Source organism: Phyllobates terribilis, unplaced genomic scaffold (genome assembly GCF_046119375.1).
Source record: "Phyllobates terribilis strain yellow unplaced genomic scaffold, ASM4611937v1 Scaffold_11__3_contigs__length_659146591, whole genome shotgun sequence".
Taxonomy (NCBI): Eukaryota; Metazoa; Chordata; class Amphibia; order Anura; family Dendrobatidae; genus Phyllobates; species Phyllobates terribilis.
The window spans coordinates 278,178,953-278,206,638 of NW_027362771.1; the positions used below are offsets into that span (position 1 = coordinate 278,178,953).

A 27,686-nucleotide genomic window follows, 5' to 3' on the forward strand; every position below is an offset into this window, starting at 1 on the left:
TTTCTCAATTGCTAGCTCTTTTTCTCCTCCTCTTCCCCGTGCTATTGGGGTTCCTCAGGGTTCAGTCCCAAGTTCCCTTCTCTTTTCTCTATATACTGCCCCTATTGGACAAACCATCAGTAGATTTGGTTTTAAGTACCATCTATATGCAGATGACACCAAATTATACACATATTCTCCTGACCTCACCCCCGCATTTCTACAAAATGCCAGCAGTTGTCTATAAAAAATGGAACTCCCTGTGTTTCATCCCTCTACTAATCTACCTAAACTCAATATCACCATTTCTGTGTGTGGCTCTTCCAAAACTCCCAAGAAAAAAGCTAACTGTCTATGGGTTATATTTGTCTCAGATCTTTTGTTCACTCCCTCTATCCGATCACTCATTCGCTCATGCTACCTGCACCTCAAAAACATCTCTATATTTTGACCTTTTCTTAGCTTTGACTCTGCAAAAACTCTTATTGTTTCTCTAATTCATTTTTGCCGGGACTACTGTAACTCTCTACTAATGTCTCCCTCTTGCAAAACTCTCCCCTCTCCAACTTAACATGAATGCAGCAGCTGGGAACACATTTCTGTCCAACCGCTACACCGATGCCTTTACCCTGTGCCAGTCATTGCACTGGTTGCTCAACTGCTACAGAGTACAATATAAACTTACCACTCTCACCCATAAAGCTCTCCACATTTCACTTATCTACATTCCCTCCCTCATCTCTGTCTATCACCCTACCTATGCTCTCTGTTCCGCTAATGACCTAAGACTAACATCCTCTATCATCTGACCCTCCCACTCCTGTCTCCAGGATTTCTCTTGCGCTGCATCAGTTTTCTGAAATGCACTAGCCCAGACACTTCGGTTAATTCCCAGTAGCCACAGTTTTAAGTGTGCCCCAAAAACACATTTCTTTCGACTGGTTTATCACCTGAACTCACTAATCTAACTGTTCCATGTTCTCCTTTCTTAAATTTTCCACAAAATCTGGTTTCCCCTATCATATGTTTTCAAACCCTCCATGCAACCATTAGCACTTGGTATTGATACTCGTATAGATACTGGTTGGTGACAGGTTCATTTAATATTATTTGAATTCCCCTATTTATTGTATTTATGGCTGGACCGTTTTTAACTTTTGTGTCAACTGTGTTTCCTCATAGATGGTAAGCTTGCAAGCAAGGCCCTCACTTCTCTTGGTATGTGTTGAATTATGTGTTACTCTGTAATATTGTGTTTGTACATGTCCCCTCTGAATTGTAAAGTACTGCAGAATATATTGGCGCTATAGAAGTAAAAAATAATTATTCTTAAATTATTAGTGTTTTGGATCTGATTTTCATCAGTGTTTGGTCAGTGTGTCAGTTTTTACCATCAGTGTTTCATCAGTGTAAGACCTCATTCACATGTCAGTTTTTTTTATTGGTGTTTTTAAGCAAAAATCAGGAGTGGAACCTATAAAAAAAAGATATAGTTAAAAGAAGTTGACCTGCTCTGTGTTTTGGAGCCATTCTTGGTTTTGACTTTAAAATACTGATGAAACACTGACCAGAAAAACTGATATGTGAATGAGTCGTCATTCACTTATGGATAAATAAATAAATTACTAAGCTTCCCTATCCTTTGTAATGTTAATTATGAACAATACACATATCATACACTGATGCCATCTGTGTGCTGTTTATCATTTTTCACAGACCCGTAGACTAGTATTGGTACTCTTCACCTTTGCTGGAAGAAAACAGACATGTCTTCGTGATTTTTGTGCATACTTACAATCCGCAAAAAAATACAGACATGTGTACAGCCCCATAGACTATAATGGGTATGTGTTCTAATTGTAAAAATCAGAGATAGAACACATACTTGCATAATGGACGTCTGAATGAGGCTTGCGTAAGATTGATATGCAAACTGTTTAACATTTAATCTTACAATGTCCTTAAATTATACCAAATACCTGTTAGACACTGGATTGGCACCTCTGAAATGCATAAATATAACCACAGACCTCACCAGGTGTTCTGTTTGTCCCTGGCGACAACTAGAAGTGACACATATTAGTTCAATAAAAAAATATTTTTGATAGATATCTCAAAATTATTAAAAACAGAAAAGGTGCAGGAAAAAAGGTACAGGAGCTATTATACCCAATAATGAAAGCGATCTTGTAAATATTCAACACTGATTACAGTTCTAAATCAAGTTCAAAAATACATATATAATTTAATTTTGCAATTAGTACTTCGCTCTTTAGTCCAATTCGTTCAGGTGCAATATTCTTATACCTAATAGTCCAATGCAAGGTGACAAAATGCAAAAAGAGTATATATAGCAGAATCTATATATATAATTGTCTTATCCCGTCTGTCTGTCTGTCTGTCTGTCCAGGAAATCCCGCGTCGCTCATTGGTCCGGCAGCCGCCAATCAGCGCCGCGGGATTTCGGAAAAAAGATGGCGGCCGTTAGCGGCTCATCTGCGGGACGGAGCTCAGCGGCGATGCAGCTAGGAGATGAGCGCCGCGAGGCGCTCATCTCCCGGCCGGTAACAGCAGAAGGACCCCGACCACCGGACCCATCTGCGGGACGGAGATGCAGCCGGGAGATGAGCGGCGCGAGGCGCTCATCTCCCGGCCGGTAGCAGCGGAAGGACCGCCGGCGTCGCTGACCTCCATGCGGAAGGGAGGACCGGGGAGCGGCGCTGCGGGTCGGGATACTTCTGCTGCGAGCGCCCGCTCATGTCCCGGGTTCTCGCAGCCGAAGTAGCCGCACAGGCAGCCGCTCCCCGGTCCTCACCAAGACGATTCGATGATTGGTCGCGGTCTTCGGACCCGACCAATCACTGATCTTAGCGCAAAAGTTAAATACCGCTGTGCTGATTGGGCGCCACCGATTTGGGCGCCACATTTAAATATCGGCCGCGACCAATCAGCACAGCGGTGTTTAAATGTGGAATCAAGATCGGTGATTGGTCGCGGACGATATTTAAATTTGGCGCACAAATCGGTGATTGGTCGCGGGCCAAGACCGCGACCAATCACCGATTTGTGCGGCACATTTAAATAGCGGCCGCGACCAATTGGATGTCAGCGCCGCTCCCCGGTCCTCCCTTCACACCCTAGCCGCATGGATGTCAGCGGCGCTGCCTGTGCGGATACTTCTGCTGCGAGAGCCAGGGACATGAGCGGGCGCTCGCAGCAGAAGTATCCCGACCCGCAGCGCCGCTCCCCGGTCCTCCCTTCACACCCTAGCCACTGATGTCCCCACAGTATCCGCATGGTGTTACAAAGGTCCGGACATTTGTGTTAAAAATCGCTGATTGGTCTCTGGCGCTGCCCGCGACCAATCACCGATTTGGGCGCCAAATTTAAATATCGGCCGCGACCAATCAGCACAGTAGTGGTTAACTTTAGCCGCAAGATCAGTGATTGGTCGCGGGCCAAGACCGCGACCAATCACCGATTTGTGCGGCACATTTAAATAGCGGCCGCGACCAATTGGATGTCAGCGCCGCTCCCCGGTCCTCCCTTCACACCCTTGCCGCATGGATGTCAGTGGCGCTGCCTGTGCGGATACTTCCGCTGCGAGAACCTGGGACATGAGCGGGCGCTCGCAGCAGAAGTATCTCTACCCGCAGCGCCGCCCCCTGGTCCTCCCTTCACACCCTAGCCGCTGATGTCCCCACAGTATCCGCATGGTGTTACAAAGATCCGGACATTTGTGTTAAAAATCGCTGATTGGTCGCTGGCGCTGCCCGTGACCAATCACCGATTTGGGCGCCAAATTTAAATATCGGCCGCGACCAATCACCGATCTTGGCTCCACATTTAAACACCGCTGTACTGATTGGTAGCGGCCGCTATTTAAATGTGGCGCCCAAATCGGTGATTGGTCGCGGGCAGCGGCCGCGACCAATCAGCAGAGCGGTGTTTAACTTTAGCGCCAAGATCACTGATTGGTCGCGTGTGGAGAGCGCGACCAATCAGCGAATCGTATTGGTGAGGAGCGGAATCGTATTAGTGAGGACCGCGACCAATCACCGATATGGGCGCCACATTTAAATAGCGGCCGCGACCAATCACCGATCTTGCCGCCACATTTAAACACTGCTGTGCTAATTGGTCGCGGACGCCAGCCGCGACCAATCAGCGAGCTTGGCGCCAAATTTAAACAACGCTCTGCTGATTGGTCGCGGACGCCAGACGCGTCCAATCAGCGAGATTGGCGCCAAATTTAAACAACACTCTGCTGATTGATCGCGGTCGCTGGCCGAGATCAATCAGCGATTTTGGCGCCAAATTTAAACACCGCTCTGCTGATTGGTCACGGCCGGCGACCAATCAGCGATTTTGGCACCAAATTTAATCCCCGCTCTGCATCGCTCTGCTGATTGGTCGCGGTCGCCGGCCGCGACCAATCAGCAGTATTGTAGCCAAATTTAAACACCTCTTTGCTGATTGGTCGTGGTCGCGACTAATCAGCGATTTTGGTGCCAAATTTAAACACGCTCTCTATTCCTCACTAACACGGTTCGCTGATTGGTCGCAGCCGCCGCCCGCAACCGATCAGCGATTTTGGCGCCAAATTTAAACACCGCTCTGCTGATTGGTCGCGGCCGCCATCCGTGACCAATCAGCGAGATTGGCGCCAAATTTAAACAACGCTCTGCTGATTGGTCGAGGCCGGCGACCGCGACCAATCAGCAGAGCGATGCAGAGCGGGGTTTAAATTGGGCCCCAAAGTCGCTGATTAGTCGCGTCTGACGGGCGCGACCAATCAGCAGAGCGTTGATTAAATTTTGCGCCAAAATCGCTGATTGGTCGCGGCCGGCGGCCTCGACCAATCAGCGATTTTGGCGCCAAATTTAAACACCGCTCTGCTGATCGGTCGCGGCCGGCGACCAATCAGCGATTTTGGTGCCAAATTTAAACCCCGCTCTGTATCGCTCTGCTGATTGGTCGTGGTCGGCGGCCGCGACCAATCAGCAGTATTGGCGCCAAATTTAAACACCGCTCTGCTGATTGGTCGCGACTAATCAGCGATTTTGGTGCCAAATTTAAACACGCTCTCCAGTCTTCACTAACACGGTTCGCAGATTGGTCGCGGCCGCCGCCCACGACCAATCACCGATATTGCCGCCAAATTTAAACACCGCTTTGCTGATTGGTCGCGGACGCCAGACACGTCCAATCAACGAGATTGGCGCCAAATTTAAACAACGCTCTGCTGATTGATCGCGGTCGCTGGCCGAGATCAATCAGCAGTATTGGCGCAAAATTTAAACAACGCTCTGCTGATTGGTCGCGGCCGTCAGTCGTGACTAATCAGCGATTTTGGCGCCAAATTTAAACACCGCTCTGCTGATTGGTCGCGGCCGGCGACCAATCAGCGATTTTGGCGCCAAATTTAAACCCCGCTCTGCATCGCTCTGCTGATTGGTCGCGGTCGCCGGCCGCGACCAATCAGCAGTATTGTAGCCAAATTTAAACACCTCTTTGCTGATTGGTCGCGGTCACGACTAATCAGCGATTTTGGTGCCAAATTTAAACACGCTCTCCATTCCTCACTAACACTGTTCGCTGATTGGTCGCGGCCGCCGCCCGCGACCAATCAGCGATTTTGACGCCAAATTTAAACACCGCTCTGCTGATTGGCCGCGGCCGCCATCCGCGACCAATCAGCGAAATTGGCGCCAAATTTAAACAACGCTCTGCTGATTGGTCGAGGCCGGCGACCGTGACCAATCAGCAGAACGATGCAGAGCTGGGTTTAAATTTGGCCCCAAAGTCACTGATTAGTCGCGTCTGACGGCCGCGACCAATCAGCAGAGCGTTGTTTACATTTTGCGCCAAAATCGCTGATTGGTCGCGGCCGGCAGCCTCGACCAATCAGCGATTTTGGTGCCAAATTTAAACACCGCTCTGCTGATCGGTCGCGGCCGGCTACCAATCAGCGATTTTGGTGCCAAATTTAAACACCGCTCTGCTGATCGGTCGCGGCCGGCGACCAATCAGCGATTTTGGTGCCAAATTTAAACCCCGCTCTGTATCGCTCTGCTGATTGGTCGCGGTCGGCGGCCGCGACTAATCAGCAGTATTGGCGCCAAATTTAAACACCGCTCTGCTGATTGGTCGCGACTAATCAGCGATTTTGGTGCCAAATTTAAACACGCTCTCCAGTCCTCACTAACACGGTTCGCAGATTGGTCACGGCCGCCGCCCGCGACCAATCACCGATATTGCCGCCAAATTTAAACACCGCTTTGCTGATTGGTCGCGGTTGCCTAACGCGACCAATCAGCGATTTGGGCTCCAAATTTAAACGCCGCTCTGCTAATTGCGCCCGTCGGCCGCATACCTATTCTAGAATACCCGATGCGTTCGAATCGGGCCACCATCTAGTACTAGTATAATTGCAAATGCAAAACATTTAATATGTATATATAGCAGAATACTAGTATAATTGCAAATACAAAACATTTAATATCTCATATTGCATAGTGTCCTCTTGGTCTAAATAATTGAAACACGTGCCCTAAGGTCTATAGTGCTTTTATCAAAGCAAAGCCTTCATATGTGGAGTCAAATCTTTAGAATTCACAGGTGCACTTAATAGTATAAAAGTCAAGCTGCATGCCACAGGGAATCATCTATGTGAAAATACCCTCAGTGGTCATGAAATTTCAGCCTGGTCTCACTAGGAATGAGAATTATCACATATCTATTGAAGAACTGGTAGAACTTAAAGTTATTTTTACCTGATTAAAGAACGCTGTGGTATCTAAGTGGGAGCTCCTGCACTCAGCCCCGACGTGCACGTTTTGCCCAGCTTCTTCAGGGGGGCATTTCCTGCACATTTTCTGTTTTTAATAATTTTGAGATATCTAATAAAAATATTTTTTTATTAAACTAATATGTGTCACTTCTAGTTGTCGCTAGGGACAAACAGAACACCTGGTGAGGTCTGTGGTTATATTTAAACTCTTTAACATGAAAAATGAAATCCAGTGGATATATTTTAATTCTTTCATTGGGGCTTCTATCTCAAATTAATTTACTACTCCTTCCTTCAAATATTGAGAAACTGTATTTGGTTAATTAGTCATTATTTACCTTCTCCATCTGGAAAAATCGTAGGTATTGATTTTACATGGAAACCTGCTTAGCAATATTTTTGCAAAGACATGTTTTGATAAAAATAAAAAAAATGATCATTGAAACACATGGCAGCTGAGATGTAAAAAGACATTGACATTTTATTTTGAATTTTTGGAAAAACAGAAGATTCATTGTAAAGGTCAACAATTTCCCAGAACCTGAACTCAGCTGCTGAGCAAACAAATTGGATAACTTAATTTTTATTCCTCTTTATGATTTTATGCCGTTACATTAGCTGTTAACTATAATGCTTTCTTATTGTAACATTAATTACCTTTTTAAAATCTTCTCTTCTGAAAGACGTTGTTCAGAATTAGAGCAGTATTATTCTTAACTCCTTGCCTGGCACTTAAGCTCAAAGGGAACCTGTCATGTAAAATAGCGCTATTAACCAGCAGATATGGAGTCAATCTGCAAGTTAATAGCGTTTTTACACCATGCAGCCGCCGAACTGGGAGCCCCACTGCCAGAAGGAAATTTACTTAATTCTCCCCGGCAGCCTCGCTCTTCCAGTCATAAGAGTGGCATTGGCATGTTTTCAGTCACTGCTCTGTGCATAGAGAGCAGTGACTTCAACTGTGCCCCTGGCACTGTCTGACAGCCAGCTCAGCTTTAAAACCAGTTGTCAGTCAGTGCCAGAAGTGCGGTTACAGCCACCGCTCTCTATGTATTGAGCAATGACTGAAACAGTGTTGGCCGCACCACTATGACTGAAAGAACAAGCCTGCCAGGGGGAATAAAGCTCATTTCCTCCTGGCAGCGGGGCTCTCAGTGGGGGCAAAATCGCTATTAACCTGCATATTTACCCCTTATCTGCAGATTAATAGCATTATTTTACATGACAGGTTCCGTTTAACCCTGTTCAAGTGAAGGGCACTGAAATTGTAACAGCAGACATATTCTATGAAAAAGGATAGAGCTATTTCCTGGAAAAAAATAAATAAAACAAAAAAGATATTGTAGCTGATGTTTGTTGGTTGCAGGGTGGCAATATTTACTGAAAAAATACTATACCATACTATAAGCTCAATTTGTAAAGATGAGAAGCTATCATAACATACACAATCTCACACCTTAGAAGCTTTCATACATGAAAAATATCTTCACAGTTTTTGCAAACTAGTTTTTCATGAACAATTAGCTTCTAAGCTGTTACTTTGAGAGCTTTATAGATAATCTTTACTATAGACTTGGTGCAACTTTCTCTGAGGGTCATGTATAGCACTGGTTAAACATTCTTTGGAGCTGTTCACATATGAAATTTTAAAGTTGATGGTCACAACATTTCTTTTATCAAAATGCCAAGAAGGCTTTTACATTTCAAAAATGTATTGTAAATTAAAAAGTAATTTTTAATGACAAAATGTAAGTGTTTCAGTACAATTTGTAGTTTTGCTTTATGCAATTCAATTCATCTACATAACTGCTATTTCTTTGCCCAGTTTTATTTAGAACTAAAAATTGATAAACATAAAAATTCTTCTTGAAACCTGTCACTTGTAAGCTGTTTTCATTATTTATATGTATTGACATTGCGTAGACGGTAATTCCAATACAGATTTACCTATTCTAAAGATAATTTGATCTTCCAGCAGAGCTGATTTTGAAACTTCTTTTCTTCATATCTCACATTTTCCATAGCACATGAGGATCTTGCAAACCTCCTACTCTCCTTTAAAACCCAATTAACTCTGTGCTATTGGTAACAGAGACTAAGAGAACTGCAGTCAATGCAGAAACATCAAGATAAGGAGAATACATAAACCACCATTCCACGACACTTCGTACTCTACTCCCATTTAGATCTCCTACTTGATAGTGAAGTACTCAACACACTAAATTGAAAGACCTAACTCAACTTTTGGTACCAAACTTCAGGAAACTTCAAAGAGATCTCCTTAGCTAAGTGGACATGTCTGCCATGCTAGCAAAAGTAAGAAAGTTCATAAAAATTCTTCACAAGGATTGTGAGATTTCACTATTCCAAGATCTGCAGCAGGTACTACTACATGAGAGAATTTTGAAAGACCTTCTGGGTGCTCTTTGCAATGGACCACTATTACTTTCTAGAGTGTCTTTGACACTGCTTGGAAACATTTGCAAATATATAAAACTGCATTCAAAGAAAACAGTTATTGATTTTAATTAACCATTTTTACAATATTTTACCACATAAATCTTTGAGCAGAACGCAAAAGGGGTTTGAATTCTTTCATGCTAGAAATTAGCGGTGGTCGCAAAATGGTCTCACCATGATCTCAATGACATGTTAAATTATTCTAACTGAATATTCACTTTAAAATGATTTGGTATCATAGCAAATATCATACCACGGTATAAAGTATAAAATTAAAAACTTAATGGTAACAGTAAAGATGTCTGCATACAGTACCTAAGAGAGTGAATGTGTAAAGAAACATCCTGGGGAGTAGTGATAGCAAACATATTGAGAACGTATGCATGTGGGATTTGGTTTAGTAGGAACATTTCTCCCCATGTTACACTCACCGGCAGTTTTCTTTTTTCGCTCTTTGATCTTGAAGACATTGTAGAAATAATTTATTATGTTTCCCTCAAACACCACAAGCTTGTACACTGCAGTGTAAGATCCATTGTGGTTAGCTGCATCAATATATTATGAAAAGGAATAAATCACTAGACTCAATGATGGTGTTACATCTGGTACGACAACATGCTTGATTCTATAGACATACAGTATAACTAAAAGTAAGGGATACAACCTTTGCCATATAATTATATATTAAAAGAAGCTTATATTTCAGAAAGGACAGTAGTTTATAGCACAAGAGGATATGCAGCTGTGCACGATTATATCAGGTGTCATTTAAATCTGTTGGGTGAAAAATCTAATCTATTGTGTGTGTATATGTGCAATGTGTCTGTATATGTGTGTGCAATATGTGTGTAATGTGTGTGTATGTTTGTGCAATGTGTGTGTAAAGTGTGGGTATAATGTGTGTGCATGTGTAATATGTGTGCAATGTGTATATGTGCGTGTGTCTATTTGTTTATAATGTGTGTGGGTGTCTGTGTTTAATGTAGACAAAATAATACTTCCATAGAGATTTCTAAGCTTATCACAGAATTATAAGTATGGATTTAAGTTGTTGTCGTCAGTTGTTTCCGTCTCATAAGAGCTAAGGTATTTGATGGATTTTACTATAAATCTAATTACATGATTTGATATGTATATCCAATTGGTTTTGCACTTTGTGCACTGGTCCAACGTTCATAGTCGGATCAGAAGACACTGAATGCTGATCTGGAATCAATACCAATAACTGATGCAGAAGATAACTAGAATGAAACATTCCAAAAGAGATTTATAGAATCAGCTTTTGCGTAAGTTTCCTACCAGTATTTCTGTAGCATGCCAGAGGAAAAAGACGCTGGATGGCTGCATACATTTCAAATTATCAAACTATTTAGTTGCAATAAAAACCACAGCCCATTCTCATTTAATGTTTAGGGTGTCTCAAGTTCATAAACTGTTTGGGGATTAGATTTGTAGAGACCATTTGAAATAATCAGCCAAACATATATGAAATATGCCTGTCATTGACGAAAATAAAAAGTATATAGCTGTAGGTAGTGCAGAGATATCAGGTACAACTAGGTCCTAGGATCTGAGGTGGCCCAAATGTCTGTCTGTCACATAAGTAGAAACTAGTATTATAAATGGTCCATGTTACAGATTCTGCATCAGCCCCAAGAACCATTATTTTTGTTCATATATGCCAGACATTCAACGTAAGAAAGAGCTGTGCCAAATCATTGACTCAGGTTTACCGCTGCTGTAATATAATATGTTTACTTCTATTGCACAATATGTTTTAAAAAACACTAGTGATGGGCGAGCACTAAAATGCTCGGGTGCTCGATGCTCTTGTCGAGCACATTAGAATACTCGGGTGCTCGACCCGAGCAACGAGCCCAATGTAAGTCTATGGGAAACTCGAGCATTTTTCAGGCAGCTCCCCTCGGCGGTCTGCAGAGGGCCTAAAATTGCCCAAATCGATGGGAACAGTGCCCAAATGACATGGGGACAGCATGGGGGAAACCCCTGGAAGCATTTCTGACTCCCAGGTCACTTCTGTCAACAACGTTGTCAGAGGCATTACGCCACTTTTATGGACTCATATTAAAACATACAAAAACGAAACCAAAATGGATTTTCCTGGGAATATGTTAACCCTAGAACGCATGACCATAAAAATCTACTTTTTCACATACCTGGGGCCTTTTAGGCCCGTGTGCAAATAACAAGGAATAACTCAAACAAAAATGACAAAACACTATATACCTGAAGAATACCTAGAGTTTCAAAATTCTAACTAAAGTAATCTTGCAGAAAAAAGAAAACAATTAACAGGGCGGGCCTGCGAGGCCCCAGATATGCGTTCTAGGGTTAAGGAACATCTTTTCCAGGGTAATGACTTGTATATAAAGCAAAATAAATAACCAAAAACAAAAATACTCCTCCACACCTTGGGCTATGTTCACACGTAGCGTTTTTGATGCATTTTTTCACTTTTGCATTGCTTTCAACCGTGACAAATGCATTCACCAGCAAATGTCATTTTAACATTTTGCAACCTTATCTGGCCATGTGGTGTGTGATATATCATCAGACACATCGTATTTCATTTATGAAGGAGGGACTCTGAAAGTCACAAAGTCTATTTTTATAGGGCCATCAGGCGGCCTTTACTATTCTTAAAGGACCAGCAGTCAGCCCTCACTATTCTTAGAGAGCCATCAGCCGACTATGTTTTATTGTTCCTATTACTAAAGAGTGGGTCTCCTATTCTGTTATTGCGTATGCAGTGACTGGTAGGGCTGCCCAAAATTTGGACGCACCCCAATACCCCTTTGAAGAGACTTAGAGGAGGGCCTCCTGAAAACAATGTTCCTATTATTAGGAAGTAGGTCTCCCATTGTGTTTGCCTATGCAGTGAATGCAAGGGTTGCCAAAAATTTGGAGGCACTCCAATGCCCCTTGGAAGAGACGTGGAGGGCGGAAGGCCTCCTGAAAACAATGTTCCCATTATTAGGAAGTCGGTCTCCCATTGTGTTTGCCTATGCAGTGAATGCAAGGGCTGCCAAAAATTGGGAGGCACTGCAATGCCTCTTGGAAGAGACGTGGAGGAGGGCCTCATAAAAAAAATGTTCCCATTAGAAAGGAGTGGGTCTCCTATACTTGTAATGCCCATGCACTAAGTGTATGGGCTGACAAACATTTACCCCTGGGGGCTATACATGAACATACTGTATAAAAATTTTTTTTACGGGCATCATAAACACCCTTTAAAAATATTATGTGGGTGTTGCATCACGGACCACTGTCACCCTGGTGATATGGTGGTGGATGATGAGGATGAAGAGAAGGAGGAGACCAAGAGCAAATAGCCAAAATCAGGAAGCGTATGTAGTGCCGGCGTCCCTGCCCTCTGCTAGGCAGGGACGCTGCTCCCCTCACCGCTCTGCCCCGTGCCCGGCGTCCCTCTCCCGCTCTGCTGTCAGCGCGCGCTCCTTCCCGGCGTCCTCCTCCCGCTCTGCTCTCAGCGCGCGCTCCTTCCCGGCCCCTGTGCTTAGGGCACGCGCGCGCGCGCTCCCCTCCTCTTAAAGGGGCCGCGCGCGCCGTCCTAAGGAGTCCCCGGCCAATGGCCGGAGGACTTCATCATATATAAGGCACCTCCTCCAAAATGGAGGTGCCCGAGCAATGTTGTTTGCACCTGTGTCTCACCTGTGCTTCAGCCCTCAGGTCCCGTTGCCAGTCACCTGCCAGTTACCTATCAGATTCCTGCCTGATTACTTGCTACCTGTCTGCTAGTCTGAGGTCCGACGGTCTGCCTTACTACTCCTGTCAGTCTGTCTAAGGACCAGCCTGCCCGCTCACCTGGGAGCGCACCTCAGCTACCTGCCTGCTTTCCTGAGGTCCGACGGTCTGCCTTACAACTCCGGTCAGTCTGTCTATGGACCAGCTTGCCCGCTCACCTGGGAGCGCTTCTCCGCTACCTGCCTGCTTGCCTGCCCGGAGGCTCCGCTGTCACGTGCTGTGACCACCAGCTACTCCAGACTCTTGCCCGCTCACCTGGGAGCGCTTCTCCGCTACCTGCCTGCTTGCCTGCCCGGAGGCTCCGCTGTCACGTGCTGTGACCACCAGCTATTCCTGAGACTCTTGCCCGCTCACCTGGGAGCGCTTCTCCATTACCTGCCTGCTTGCCTACCTGGAGGCTCCGCCGTCACGTGCTGTGACCACCTGCTATTCCAGAGACTCTCGCTTGCTCACCTGGGAGCACACATTCTTCATCTGCCTTGCTAGCCTACCTGGAGGTTCAGCCATCACAGGTCGTACCTACCCTTTATCCAGAGACTGCCCCGATCACTTGCCGTGTCCTCCTGCCCGTACACCCAGAGACTGTCCTGGTCACCTCCTGTGACTACCTGCCTGGTCGCCACCCGCTCCCTTACAAGGACCGCCCCCTTGTATTGTAGCCCAGAGGTTCCGCCTCCCAGACCCGTTACAGCGTATACCCATGTGTGGGTGTGAAGAGGTGCATGGGAATACACCTCCCAAAAAAAGACACTGTATTTGAGTTTATGTTACGCTGCTATCATTCGGTGGTGTTGAGAAGTCTGGCCCAATCCAGCCCTTGTTCATTTCTATAAGAATCAGACTGTCAGCATTTTCAGTTGACAGGCGGATGCACTTATCAGTTATAATTCCACCTGCGACACTAAAAACCCACTCTGATAAAACGCTGGCGGCAGGGCAGGCCAGGACCTCCAATGCATAGAGAACCAGTTCATTCCACGTATCCAGCTTGGATACCCAATAATTATAAGGCACAGAGGAATCACGGAGGACGTTGGTACGGTCGGCAAGGTACTCCCTCAGCATCTTCCCAAACTTTGCACTCCTTGTGAGAGTACCCCGCGCCTCAGGTCTTGTGCAATGGGAGGGGCTGAGAAAATTCTCCCAGAACTTTGAAAGTGTTCCCCTGCCTCTGCTGGATTGAAGCTGTGTCTCTCTCGTCTGTACTCCTTTGTTGTCCAACGAAGTGTGCCCTCTGCCGCCAGCGTTTTCAGATGGGAATTTTTTTAATAGTTCTGCTACAAGGGCCTTCTGGTACAGCCCCATTTTTGTAGACCTGTCCGCCTCAGGAATAAGAGATATAAAGTTCTCCTTGTAGCGTGGGTCTAGAAGTGTCACCAACCAGTAATGACTATCATTCAAAATTTTGAAGAACGCGAGGGTCATGGAAAAGGCAGTGTAACATAAACTCAGCCATGCGTGCCAGACGGCTAACAGGCAAGACTTCTGTGTCCTCACCAAGAGGATGACTGACCATACTCTCCTCCTCCTCCTCCTCTCTGTCCTCTGGCCATCCACGCTGAACAGAAAGTATGACAGCTGTGCAGGTAATACTGTCTATAGCGCATGAAACTAGATACTGTTCTTCCTCCTCCTCCTCCTCTTCCTCATTGTCACCCTATCCACCTTGAGATGAGATCAAACTGGGCTGTGTGTAATCACCATGTATGGTTCCTTGCTCCATCTCATCGTGCTCTGCCTGCAATGCATCCTCTTTGATTGTGAGCAGAGAGAATATCAGAAGACAGAGAAGCGGGATGGTGATGCTAATTATGCAATCATCGCCGCTCACCATCTTGGTGAAGTCCTCAAAGTTTTGGAGGATGGTACATATGTCTGACATCCATGTCCACTCCTGAGGTCTTGTGTTTGGAGTCTGAACTGAATACCGATGGCCTTGTTGATGCTGGTACTCAACAACTGCCTTCTTCTGTTCACAAATCCTTCCCAACATCTGCAGTGTAGAGTTCCAACGCATGGGGACATCACACACCAGTCTGTGAGCCGGAAGCTGCAAACGCTGCTGAAACACGGCAAGGGCGTCGGAAGCTGTAGGTGACTTTCTAAAGTGGGCACACAGGCGGCGCACTTTAATAAGCAGATCCAGCAGCTCCGGGTAGGATTTTGAGAAACCGCTGAACCACGAGGTTAAGCACATGGGCCAGGCATGGTACGTGTGTGAGCTCGCCTCGCCTCAGAGCCGCCACCAGGTTCCCGCCATTGTCACACACGGCCATGCCTGGCTGTAGGTTCAGCGGTGTGAGTTACAGATCTGCCTGCTCTTTCAGAGCTGTCCACAACTCTTCAGCATTGTGCGGTTTGTCACCTAAGCATATTAGCTTCAGCACAGCCTGTTGCCACTTGGCCGAGGCAGTGCTGCAGTGCTTGGAGATGTGCTGATGTGGTCATTTTGGAGATGGAGGCTGAAGAGGAGGAGTAGGCTGAGGAGGATGAGGTGCAGGAGCTGTAGACTGTGGGGGCGACCCCGATTGACCTAGGGCCCGCAATCCTTGGCTTCGAGAGGATGTGTTCCGTCCCAAGGTCCGACGGGGTCCCAGCTTCCAGTATGTTAACCCAATGTGCCGTCAGCGAGATATACCATCCCTGCCCACAAGCACTTGTCCACCTGTCCATGGTTAGGTGGACTTTCCCGGTAGCTGCATTGTTGAGGGCACGGCTAATGTTTTGAGACACGTGCTTGTGTAATGCGGGGATGGCACACCGGGAGAAATAGTGGTGGCTGGGGACCGAGTGCCGAGGGATGGCCGCCGCCATCAAATTGCGGAATGCTTCCATCTCCACGAGCCTAAAAGTCAACATTTCGAGCGCAGGCAGTCATGAAATGTGAGAATTTAGTAGTGTGGCCCGGGGGGCGTTGGCTACATATTTGCGCTTGCGTTCCAAGGAATGGGGTATGAACAACTGAACGCTTCGCTGGGAAAAGGACATGGACTTGCTTCATGATGCTGCTACTTGAGAGTGTGCAATGACAGGTGCAGGGCAGGAGACATCTTCGCATGCACCATGGACAGGGGATTGGCTTGCATGCCCAACAGCGGAAGAAGCAATGGTGCCGCCCGCAGTCACTGTTCCTGGACCAAGGGGTTTGGCCCACAAAGTCGGGTGCTTTGCTGCCATGTGCCTGATCATGGTGGTGGTGGTCAGGCTGGTTGTTTTGCCACCCTTGCTGATGCTGGCCTGGCGGGTGGTGCAAATGGCCTTTTTGGGGTTATCAGCAGAGTCTTTAAACAACAACCACACTTGGGAAGACCTAACAGTTGTATTGGCAACTTCCCTCATGTTGGTGTTACGGGGAATGGTTGCCTGCCTTGTGTCTGCGGCCACCACACTGCTTCTTCCTGCCTGTTGGGGTGCTCTGCCTCCCTCCCCCTGTGTTCTGCTGTCCTCGCTCTGCATGTCCTCCTGCAAGGTTGGGTCAGTTACTATATTATCCACCACCTCGTCTTCCACTTCCGCACCCTGGTCCTCCTCCTGACTTTCTGGCAATTGTGTCTCATCATCGTCCACCTCTTGTGACACTTTCCCACCGTCGCCTTCGTGTGACCGTGGCTGCTCAAATATTTGGGCATCGCTACATGCGATCTCCTCTTGCCCCGCTTCAAGTGGACCGGACGAGAGGCCCGAATCTATAAATGGAAAAGTGAACAGCTCTTCAGAGTGTCCAAGTGTGGGATCAGTTGTCTCCAGGCACTCAGCATGGTGGAAGGAAGGAGGATCGGGGTGTGGAATATGCGGTCCAGATTCACGGCTACTGAGACTTGACCGTGTGGAAGATGGTGATGGTGGTGGCTAAGTGACTGGAAGCATTATCCGCTATCCAATCAACAACCTTTTGACACTGCTCTGGGTTCAATAGTGGTGTGCTGCGGTCCCCTAGGAATTGGGACAGGAAGGTCGGGCGAGAAGATGTGGGTGTTTGTTGTTGCACAATTTCAGCTTGCCCACGGCCTCGGCCTTGGCCTCTGCATGCACCATCACGATCACGTCCAGTTCCCCGTCCCTTGCCACGTGCCTTGCCCATTTTAAATGGAGGACAATATCTTCCACGCTCACTACAAATGGCTGAATTTGGAGCAAAGTTATATGTAATCCGTGTGATGGAGAAACCACAGTTTTAAATACCTGGCCTGTAGGTAACTATTTTGAACAGCATACAGGTGCCAAAAACTTTTCTAACACACTGAAAAAAAATTTGAATGGAGGCCAAAAATGGCAGTATTTTAAGCGCAATCACATGTGAATGTGATCCGTGTGATGGAGAAACCACAGTTTTAAATACCTGGCCTGTAGGTAACTATTTTGAGTAGCAAACTAGTGCCAAAAACTTTGCTGACACACTGAAAAAAAATTAGAATGGAGGCCAGAAATGGCAGAATTTTCAGAAAATGTATATGTGATCTGTGTGACGGACAAACCACAGTTTTAAATACCTGGCCTGTAGGTAACTATTTTGAACAGCAAACCGGTGTCAAAAACTTTGCTGACATACTGAAAAAAAATTTGAATGGAGGCCAAAAATGGCAGTATTTTTAGCGCAATTATATGTGATCCGTGTGACGGACAAACCACAGTTTTAAATAGCTGGAGTTTTGGCGCTGTAATATGGAAAGGACCTGGCTATATTCTGCAGTGCCAACAAGCAAATGGCGCAGAAAAACGGATTGCTTTTTAAGCAAATAATGAGGATTAAGATCCAAAAAAAATATTCCTGGGCCCTGAGACCTTGGCCTTTGTCTAGAAATATCTAACAGCAGCAGAAGGCAGAACTGGAATGGAGCCTCTTGTGTTATATGCACTGCAGTCTGCTATATACCCTGCCTGCCTATATACACTGCCTGCCTGATATCTCTGCAGATGGATTAATCCTCATAAGGACTGTTTGTTTAGATGGATATGTGTAATGTATTTGTTTTCTCCCTACACTACCTAGTACACAACCAAATCTCTCCCTGCTCAGTAGCACCTCTCCCTACACTGCCTGATTGCGGAGTAGACTGACGAGCATGGTGGCGCCAGGTCTGATGTAGACCTGATGACTCTGTGCAGCCAGCCAATCACTGTAATTCCACAACCAACATGGCTGCGGAATTACAGTGAGTGGCAGGCAATCCCTGCATGTTGATTGGCTCTGTAAAGAGCACCAAACATGCAGGGAGGGGACCCGAGCATCCGCCCAAGCATCTTGCAAGTACTCGGCGAGCTCCAAGCATCTCGAGTACTGAGATGCACGTGCGAGTACCGAGTACTTGCGAGTATGCTCGCTCATCACTAAAAAACACATAATTAATACAAAATGGAATATTTTGTATATTACATTTATTTTAAGAAAAGCTCACGTCATGATGTCAATGCACTGACATACCTTAAAGGTGACATTTTATAAGAACAACTTTTGAAGCAAAATTATTTTTTTACATTTTCCATTGCATAATGTTTGTTGCAAAAAACCCTAATTAGAATTGGGCATAGTCATTTCTTAGATTGCCAGAAGTGTAATCATCTTGAATTTTCTATAGTTATTGTTCTCTCTTGGTCAGGTTTCTTTCCTATTTCTAAGCCAGATGGCATTCAAAATAGATTAGCATAATTAGCTCCTAATTTCACGAGAACAGGTTTTCTTCTCAATCTCCCTCAAAATCACAATTTATTAGAAAGTTTTTATACTCCTCACGGCTATTCTAGTGTAGCACTGCAACTTGGCTTAATTGAGTGCAAAGAATTATGAGGCCACATGTAAAAGTTCTATACTTATCCCTTTATTCATGATTTTATCACTTGTGTTCTTTGTTTATCTTGAAGTATAGCTTGTGTCCATAGCACCATGTGTGACACTCTAGCAGTCATACCCAGGTTGTGGTGCCTGAAAGGATCTAAATGTCCATCTGTCACATAAGGAGACACCAGTATTATAAATTGCACTTAGAAGGTGTGGGGCCCCAATTACAATCTAAATTCCCTGTCAGTATGACTTTGGAGTGTGGGAGGAAACCGGAGAACCTGGCGGAAACCCATGGAAACACGGTGAGAACATACAAACTCCTTACAGATGTCCTCTGCTGATAAAATCAGTGTTTTAGCAAGAAAAAATCATTACAGAACTAGATGTCTGGTGCACAACTGCTCTGTGTAACCAAGCTCCGACCACTCACCACTGATTAGCAGCTTTCTGTCAATGTTCAGTTCAAAGCAAGCTGACAATCAGTGGTGTGACCGTGGTTATGCAGAGCTTAACATTCTGAGCCCTGTTAAAGCTGCAGCAGAAAAAACAGTGATTGTATCATGAAAAAGCATGCAGACAAGTAAAGACATATTTCTGGAATCAGGGTTTCAGCCCCTACATTATGCTGTTCTCAGATTAGGACAAAAAGAGATTTAACTGACTCTGAAAAATCAAAAATTGTTAAAAGTCTTAAGAGGGATGAAGCACTTTTGAAATTAGTAAAACATTGGAGTGTGATCACAGAACCATCAAAAGTTTTGTTGCAAAATATCAACAGTCACAAAAAATGTGTTGAGAAAAAAAGAAGCACATTAACTGCCAAAGATTTGAGAAGAATTAAAGCTGAAGTGACCAGAAAGCTGTTATCCTCCAGTGATGTCCTATTCCAGAACTGCAACCTCCCTGGAGTTTCCAGAAGTACAAGGTGTTTAGTGCTCAGAGACATGGCCAAGGCAAGATAGGCTGAAACCCGACCACCACTGAACAAGATACATAAGTTGAAACATCAAGACTGATTTTTCTGGTTTTATGGACTGATGAGATAAAAGTAACTCTTGACAAACTGGATAAGTGGGCCCATGGCTGGATCTGTAACGGTCAAAGACCACCACTTTAACCAAGATGCCAGAAAGAGGGAGCTGGGGCACTAGTATGGGCTGGTATTAGTAAAGATGATCTAGTTGGACCCTTTCAGGTTGAAGATGGACTTAAAATCACCTCCCAAACCTATTGCCAATTTTTAGAAGACACTTTCTTCAAGCAGTGGTACAGGAAAATATCTGGATCTTTCAAGAAAACCATGATGTTATTACACTGCTTCATCAAATGCATCAAAGTCCTCCACTGCTTGGCTAGCCAGCAAAAGCCTTAAAGATTAAAGAATAATGACATCTCCCCCTTACTCACCTGACCTAAAACCTATTGCGAACTTGTGGGCCCTTCTTAAATGGCAGATTTACGGTGAAGGAAAACAGTGCACCTCTGTGAACAGTGTCTGGGAGCCTGTGGTTGGAGCTGCCCAAAAAGATGATCGTCAACAGATTAAGAAGCTGTCAGACTCCATGAATGGAAGGCTTAGGAATGTTATGGAAAAGAAAGGGGGCTATAATGGTCACTTATATATATTTTTTTATGCCATAAATATAATTTTGAAAATTTTTTGGTTATTATTCTCACTTTAACAGATTAAAATAAACAATTGAGATGGAAAATTTACATTTTTCATTTAGTTGCCCAGTAATTCTGCACATATAGATATTGTCTTAAGAGAGACAAAACCTCACTTTTACTTTCTTAAATATTCAGGTTTCAGGTTCATTAACCTTTCGGATATGCCTAATAATTGTGCACACAGTATGTGTAAAGGTGCTTTAAGGCCTTATTTGTAGAAATCCATTTTGCTGTTCAAGAGAAATCCAAAGGTGAAATTGCATGCTAATGAGTTGCAAGTGTAGTGGGTGGACACAGCCCTCCCTATCCCCCGCCCACTGCCTGCCTCCTGTCTCTGACTGATGGGTCACTCATGTTTCAATCAGAGATAGGAGGCTGGCAGCAAGCGAAAAATAGGGAGAGAGGCAGGAAAGCTGTAAATCCAGTGTCCCGCCATTGAACTTGCAACTCAGTAGTATACAGTGTCAACTATGGATTTCTCTAAAGCAACAAAACCAATTCTACAAGCAAAGTAAGGATTTACTAGGTATTAAAGTACCTTTATATTGGGGTGTACAATCCCGGTGACATGTTTTCTTGAAGTAAATTTGAAATGAAGAAAAAGGGGCAAAGACAGAAAAGAGATTTCCAAACAAACAATGAACCAGAATTATTTCTCAAATGGAATCAGAATTCTGTTGTGCATTGCATGCGACACATTTAAGGGTTTTAAACACTTTTTGTATCTTAGTAGACATTTTTAGAAAGTGGCTAGAAAAGTATGTTTGGATAAAGGGGTTTGTAACATATTCTAAATTTACTAAAATGTTCTTTGGCTTAAAAAGTGTTCTAAAAGGAAGCCAACTAATATGTGGTGTAACATTAAACTAGACGCTCTAAGAAATGTATGTAAATGTAGGGCATATGAAGACTACATTGTCTACATTTATGACTGACTACTACACAGGATTAGTAAATCAGCCCCATAAGGTCCATAATTGAAACCAAAATCCTGAAAAGTTTTTACTAGCTATAATTCAGTTGCTGCAATAGGTTGCCATAATAGAGAGGAGTTTGTTACACCTGTGATTTAACCCCTTTATGACTTTGCAATTTTCCATTTTTGAGCTTTCGTTTTTCCTCACTTTCATCCAAGAGCCATAACTTTTTTATTTTGCCTTTAATAAAGCCATATGAAGGCTTGTTTTTCGCGAGACAAGTTGTAGTTTTGAATGACACAATTGAATTTATCATATAGTGTACTGGAAAACAGGAAAAAATTCCAAGTGCAGTGAAATTGCAAAAAAAGTGCAATTTCACAATTTTTTTTTTATTATTATTTAAAATATTCACAATATAGTAAAAGTGACCTTGCAGTATGATTCGCCAGGTCAGTATGAGTTCGCACATACCAAACATGTATAGTTTTATTTTATATTTAAGTAGTGAAAAAAATGCGGAAATTTGTCGTCATTTTCCAAGATCCTTAGCGTTTTCATTTTTCGGAATCTGGGGCTGGGTGAGGACTTATTTTTTGTGGATTTAGCTGACATTTTTAATGATACCATTTTGGGGTAGATACGATGCTTTGATTGCCTCTTATTGCAATTTATTGCAATGTTGCGGCAGCCAAAAAAAAACTAATTCCAGGGATTATTTTATTCTCTCGTTACACCGTTTACCGATCGAATTAATTGTTTTTATATTTCTGACATTTCTGAGTGCACCGATACCAAATATGTGTATTTTTTTTTTTCTATGGGGCAAAAGGGGGTGATTTGAACTTGTTTATTATTTTTGCATATTTTTTAAAACTTTTCTTCACACTTTTTATTGACTTCAATAGTCCCTCTCAGAAATCACGATTTCCTATGAACGCCAGCCACAGGCCGGCATTCACCATTCACAGGAGATTCACAATTACAGACATGGGGGTCTTCTGCAGACCCCCGACTGTCATGACAACCCATCAGCGGGCGACCTGCGATCATGTGACAGGAGCGCCAATGGATGGGATTAATGACACACTTCCAGCCAGCTCTTGTTAAATCACGCTATCAGTGATTGACAGCGCAATTTAACTGTTTAACAGCAGCAGGCAAAGCACCACTCCACCCGCGGCTGTTAAAGGCACTTGTTGGCAGATTAAATCAGCCATCTACAGTAGTGTGGGGAAAGATGTGGGCTCAGTGCTTGAGCTCACATCAAAATCAAGGACATGACCTTTGACGTAAATATATGTCAAGGGTTGTGAAGTGGTTAACCTCCTTATATGCAATTTTTTAACTGGTAAAAATAGTAAAAGACAACTGTTCCTTATTTTCCTTTTGCTAATTCTGTATTTGCTTCAATAAACAATGGAATATGTTATCAAGCCACCTGGTATCCAAAGCCACCTATTTGCATTGTATTAATCCATCTTTGCTTTTGCTACATGGAGTCGAGCTTCCTCAGACACCCAGCTTCCCACTACTGTACCTGACAATCTCTGTATGGCAGCTAACTCTGCATGATAGTACAAAGTGTCCTTGTATAGTCATATGCGGCCACCCCATTGTCTTTTTGTGTTTTGATTAGCATGTATTTGACAATGTTAACCAAGTGGGTAAATAAGACATAGCTGTATCCAGACTGCAAGAAGCTCAGTGAATCTTCTGTTGATTGAATCTATGTTGGTCATGGGCTTCATTATTCAATATAAATACTATATGTATTAAAATCAGTTTTAGTTGTGACTAGTGATGAGCGAGTGTGCTCGTTTAACCCTTTCACTGAGCACGCTCGGGTGCTTTCCGAGTATCTACGGCGTGCTCGTATATTATGTTGGAGTCCCTGCGTCTGCATGATTTATGGCTTTTACACAGCCTCAACACATGTAAGGATTTCTTAACAAACAGGCAATCCCTGCATGTGTTGAAGCTGTCTAACAGCCATAAATCATGCAGACGCAGTGACTTGAACATAATATAAGAGTACGCCGGAGATACTTGGGAAGCACCCGAGCGTGCTCGGTAAAAGGGTTAAATGAGCACACTCGCTCATCACTAGTTGTAACTAAAATTTGATTATAAATAAAATGTAAGGCCAATGGTCATATTCTGCTTCACAATTTAGTATCACACTTGATTAGTTTGCTTGGTTATTTGACTACGTTGAAATTATAATGCGTGTATTATACGAATGTTATTGTCTTTTTTTTATTTTTCATCCAAAGCCAAATGGATAGGATATGAACAAATCTCACAATGAGAATTTTTTTAATGGTGCACATTTTTAAATCTGCTGTATGTAAATTCATGTGGTGGACTAGTCAATGTTTTGTTGCAGATTTTTCCTATTAAGTTCAACATGAAAAGTCAAAATCTGAACTAAATCCAAGCTGATACACATTTTGCTGTACAGTCATGGCCAAAAGTTTTGAGAATGACACCAAAATTATATTTTCACATGATCTGCTGGCCTCTGGTTTTTATTAGTGTTTGTCTGATGTTTATATCACATACAGAAATATAATTGCAATCATATTATGAGTACCAATAGGTTATATTGACAGTTAGAATGAGTTAATGCAGCAAGTCAATATTTGCAGTCTTGCCCCTTCTTCTTCAAGACCTCTGTAATTCTCCCTGGCATGCTCTCAATCAACTTTTGGACCAAATCCTGACTGATAGCAGTCCATTCTTGCATAATCAATGCTTGCATTTTGCCAGAATTTGTTGGTTTTTGTTTGTCCACCCGTCTCTTGATGATTAACTGCGAAGTTCTCAATGGGATTAAGATCTGGGGAGTTTCCAGGCCATGGACCCAAAATCTCTATGTTTTGTTCCATGAGCCATTTAGTTATCACCTTTGCTTTATGGCAAGGTGCTCCATCATGCTGGAAAAGGCATTGTTGGGCGCCAAACTGCTCTTGGATGGTTGGGAGAAGTTGCTCTTGGAGGACATTCTGGTACCATTCTTTATTCATGGCTGTGTTTTTAGGCTAGACTGTGAGTGAGTCGATTCCCTTGGCTGAGAAGCAACCCAACACATGAATGGTTTCAGGATGCTTTACAATTGGCATGAGACAAGACTGGTGGTAGCGCTCACCTCTTCTCCGAATAAGCTGTTTTCCAGATGTCCCAAACAATCGAAAAGGGGATTCATCAGAGAAAATGACTTTGCCCCAGTCCTCAGCAGTCCACTCCCTGTACCTTTTGCAGAATATCAGTCGGTCCCTGATGTTTTTTCTGGAGAGAATTGACTTCTTTGCTGCCCTCCTTGAAACCAGCCCTTGCTCAAAGAGTCTCCGCCTCACAGTGCATGCAGAAGCACTCACACCAGCCTGCTGCCATTCCTGAGCAAGCTCGGCACTGCTGGTAGTCTGATCCCACAGCTGAAACAGTTTTAAGATACGGTCCTGGCGCTTGCTGGTCTTTCTTGGGCGCCCTGGAGCCTTTTTGACAACAATGGAAGCTCTCTCCTTGAAGTTCTTGATGATGCGATAGATTGTTGACTGAGGTGCAATCTTTGTAGCTGCGATACTCTTCCCTGTTAGGCCATTTTTGTGCAGTGCAATGATGACTGCACGTGTTTCTTTAGAGATAACCATGGTTAACTGAAGAGAAACAATGATACCAAGAACCAGCCTCCTTTTAAAGTGTCCAGTGATGTCATTCTTACTTAATCATGACTGATTGATCGCCAGCCCTGTCCTCATCAACACCCACACCTGTGTTAATGGATCAATCACTAAAATGATGTTAGCTGCTCCTTTTAAGGCAGGACTGCAATGATGTTGAAATGTGTTTTGGGGGTTAAAGTTCATTTTCTGGGCAAATATTGACTTTGCAAGTACAGTAATTGCTGTTAAGCTGATCACTCTTTGACATTCAGGAGTATATGCAAATTGCCATTACAAAAAATGAAGCAGTAAACTTTGGAAAAATTACTATTTGTCTCATTCTCAATACTTTTGGCCATGACTGTAGATTGCCCATGGATCCAAAGCAAAACCCACATTTAAAATAAAAAAAAAATACCTCACTCACCTCCTCCGACACATCTTTGATTCCCTTGCTTATCCATTTCCAGTCATTGTACAACCAGATTCCTGCAATGACATCTCATCACAGGTTGCAGTAGTTACATGGGACAAGATATGATCAAAAGAGGCTGAACCTTCAGAGATCAGTAAAGGACGAGAGAAATGTTAGCATGAGAGCAGATGGGAACAATGCCACTTTGTGTTTAAGGGGTTCTCTGGTCCAAATCTATAAGTCTACAGTCACTCTGTGTGACTGCAGATCTATAGATCTCCCCAGCGCACGCATTGTGCGTTGCGAGGATTCGCAGATTTCTGAGCTGGGACCGGAGGGTATTTATGCACAAAAGGAACAAGGCAGACCCCAGATGAAGCCACGCTTTTGAGTGGCGATACACATGGGGCGTTTTGGGTATCTCTTTCCATCATGGTCTGCCCTGTTCATTTTGACAGGTTGTATATACAAATCTCTCTTTGATAGGTCAGTGGTTGCAGCCTTAGCCTTGATAATCCACTTTGAATTACACAGGAATAACTAATTATGCCGCTTTGAATTATACAGGATTAACTAATTATGCCGCTTAGTGGTTACTTACTTCTTGTTCAAGTAGTATAATCCTAATAGGTATATTACGCTTTATGTGTACCTGCTCTAGAGATTGATATTGCTCTCTCTCTTGAACACTGGACCATACTCTATTATATTCTAACATCTTTAGTAGTTATTCTATTATTTGATATTATAGCTGAACACTGTCTTATTATGCTTTAGTGCACTTTCACACTTTATTTGCTGTTAATTGGAGGGGATTGTAATCTTAGGAAACGAGGTATATATTTAACACTAGGCTGTAATTGCAATAGACTTTCTTGTATAAAATTGCAGAATGATGTTTAAGACTACAATACTATCACACTGTTGTCTGCTCTATTGCTATGGCTCTTTTGTGCCTTTTTAAATGTTTTTATACTTGCCAGTGTTAGTCTGTTAACATTTAATAAAATTGTTTATTTTACATATTTGCGGTGATCTCTGTTGTGTGCATACCTCTTTCCTCCCTACTTCACTACAATAATTGATGTAAGTAGTAATAAAAATAGGCCATGGTCCCCTATCAATTCAAGTTGGCCATGTCCCTTAGTTTCACAACCTTTCTTTCCTTTATATTCCAATGAAGTATCAGATAAAATCATGCTTGCAAAGGCCTAATTATAATCGGCACATATCATTGAGTCTCCTTTGTTCCCAAATGACATATAAAATGTTTGTTTATTATTAATCTACATTGATCTGGATACATAAAAAATATCGGGAAACATAATTGTTATAGGGGCATTTACATTCTTCGCACAGTTGTCCTGCCTATTACACAGTTTTAAAGATATTTGTTGATATACTGAATTCTGGCGACAATGACACTCTTTGCTGGATCTGAAGGAAACCCCTTCCCGCTGGCTGTAGTGATTATTATGGTAACCCCTCATATGTGTTTTTGATTTTTTTTTTTTTTTTTTTTTAAACGCCAATCTTTATTTGTAGTTTCAAGAATTTTTCCAAATAAATGGGTCTTAAAGATAATTCCTACATTCACAGTATTATATAAACATCCAAGGTGGGAGTTTTCCTAGATTAGATTAGTGCTTTTTTAAAATTATGTAATAAAATAAAAGTTTTGCAACATTTAAGATCAAACTGTTATAAGAATCAGAGTGATCATACACAATAGTGAATCAGTTGTTATTTTATTCTGGTTACTTCTGGTACATGTGGGATTTATATCCTAATCTGATTGCCATGATCTTTATTGTATATTAAAATGAAATTAAGAAAGAATATTTTGTGGAGGTGGCTTTTTGATTTAATAAATAGCATGAATGTGTGGCTGGCACTCCATACTACAGTGCATGCTAATTTAATGTGTACTGTATATTTCATCTCAATATTAATTATTTATCAAGGTTGAGGATTTGCTGTATTGTGAACTAAAGTTGGCTTTACAGCAATATTCCCCTCAATCTGAACTAAATTTAAAGCTTAGCAGTTGTAAATTGATCCTCTCTGACCCCAACAATGACACAGTAATTGGATTAATGTCTTACTTTATGCAGCACAATCAGATATTCTATTATTTTATCCAAAGATACCATTTCTTCACAGGGAGAACACTTAGGCTGGCCATATACATTGGAATTGATACAGCCATCTCAGCCGACTCTCC

General features: G+C 43.3%; 1 protein-coding gene across 5 annotated transcripts in view; it reads left to right on the forward strand.

The window, feature by feature from the left end:
* Nucleotides 1-27,686, forward strand: part of GRM3 (glutamate metabotropic receptor 3) — a 438,101-nt gene that overhangs the window by 99,302 nt on the left and 311,113 nt on the right. For 2 of the 5 annotated variants that reach the window (XM_073652342.1, XM_073652340.1), the window contains exon 2: nt 1,162-1,197. The exons of the other annotated variants lie outside the window; for them this stretch is intronic. The gene's annotated coding sequence lies outside the window, so the exon portion shown is untranslated. The remainder of the gene's footprint in view (nt 1-1,161; nt 1,198-27,686) is intronic. 5 annotated transcript variants of the gene reach the window in all.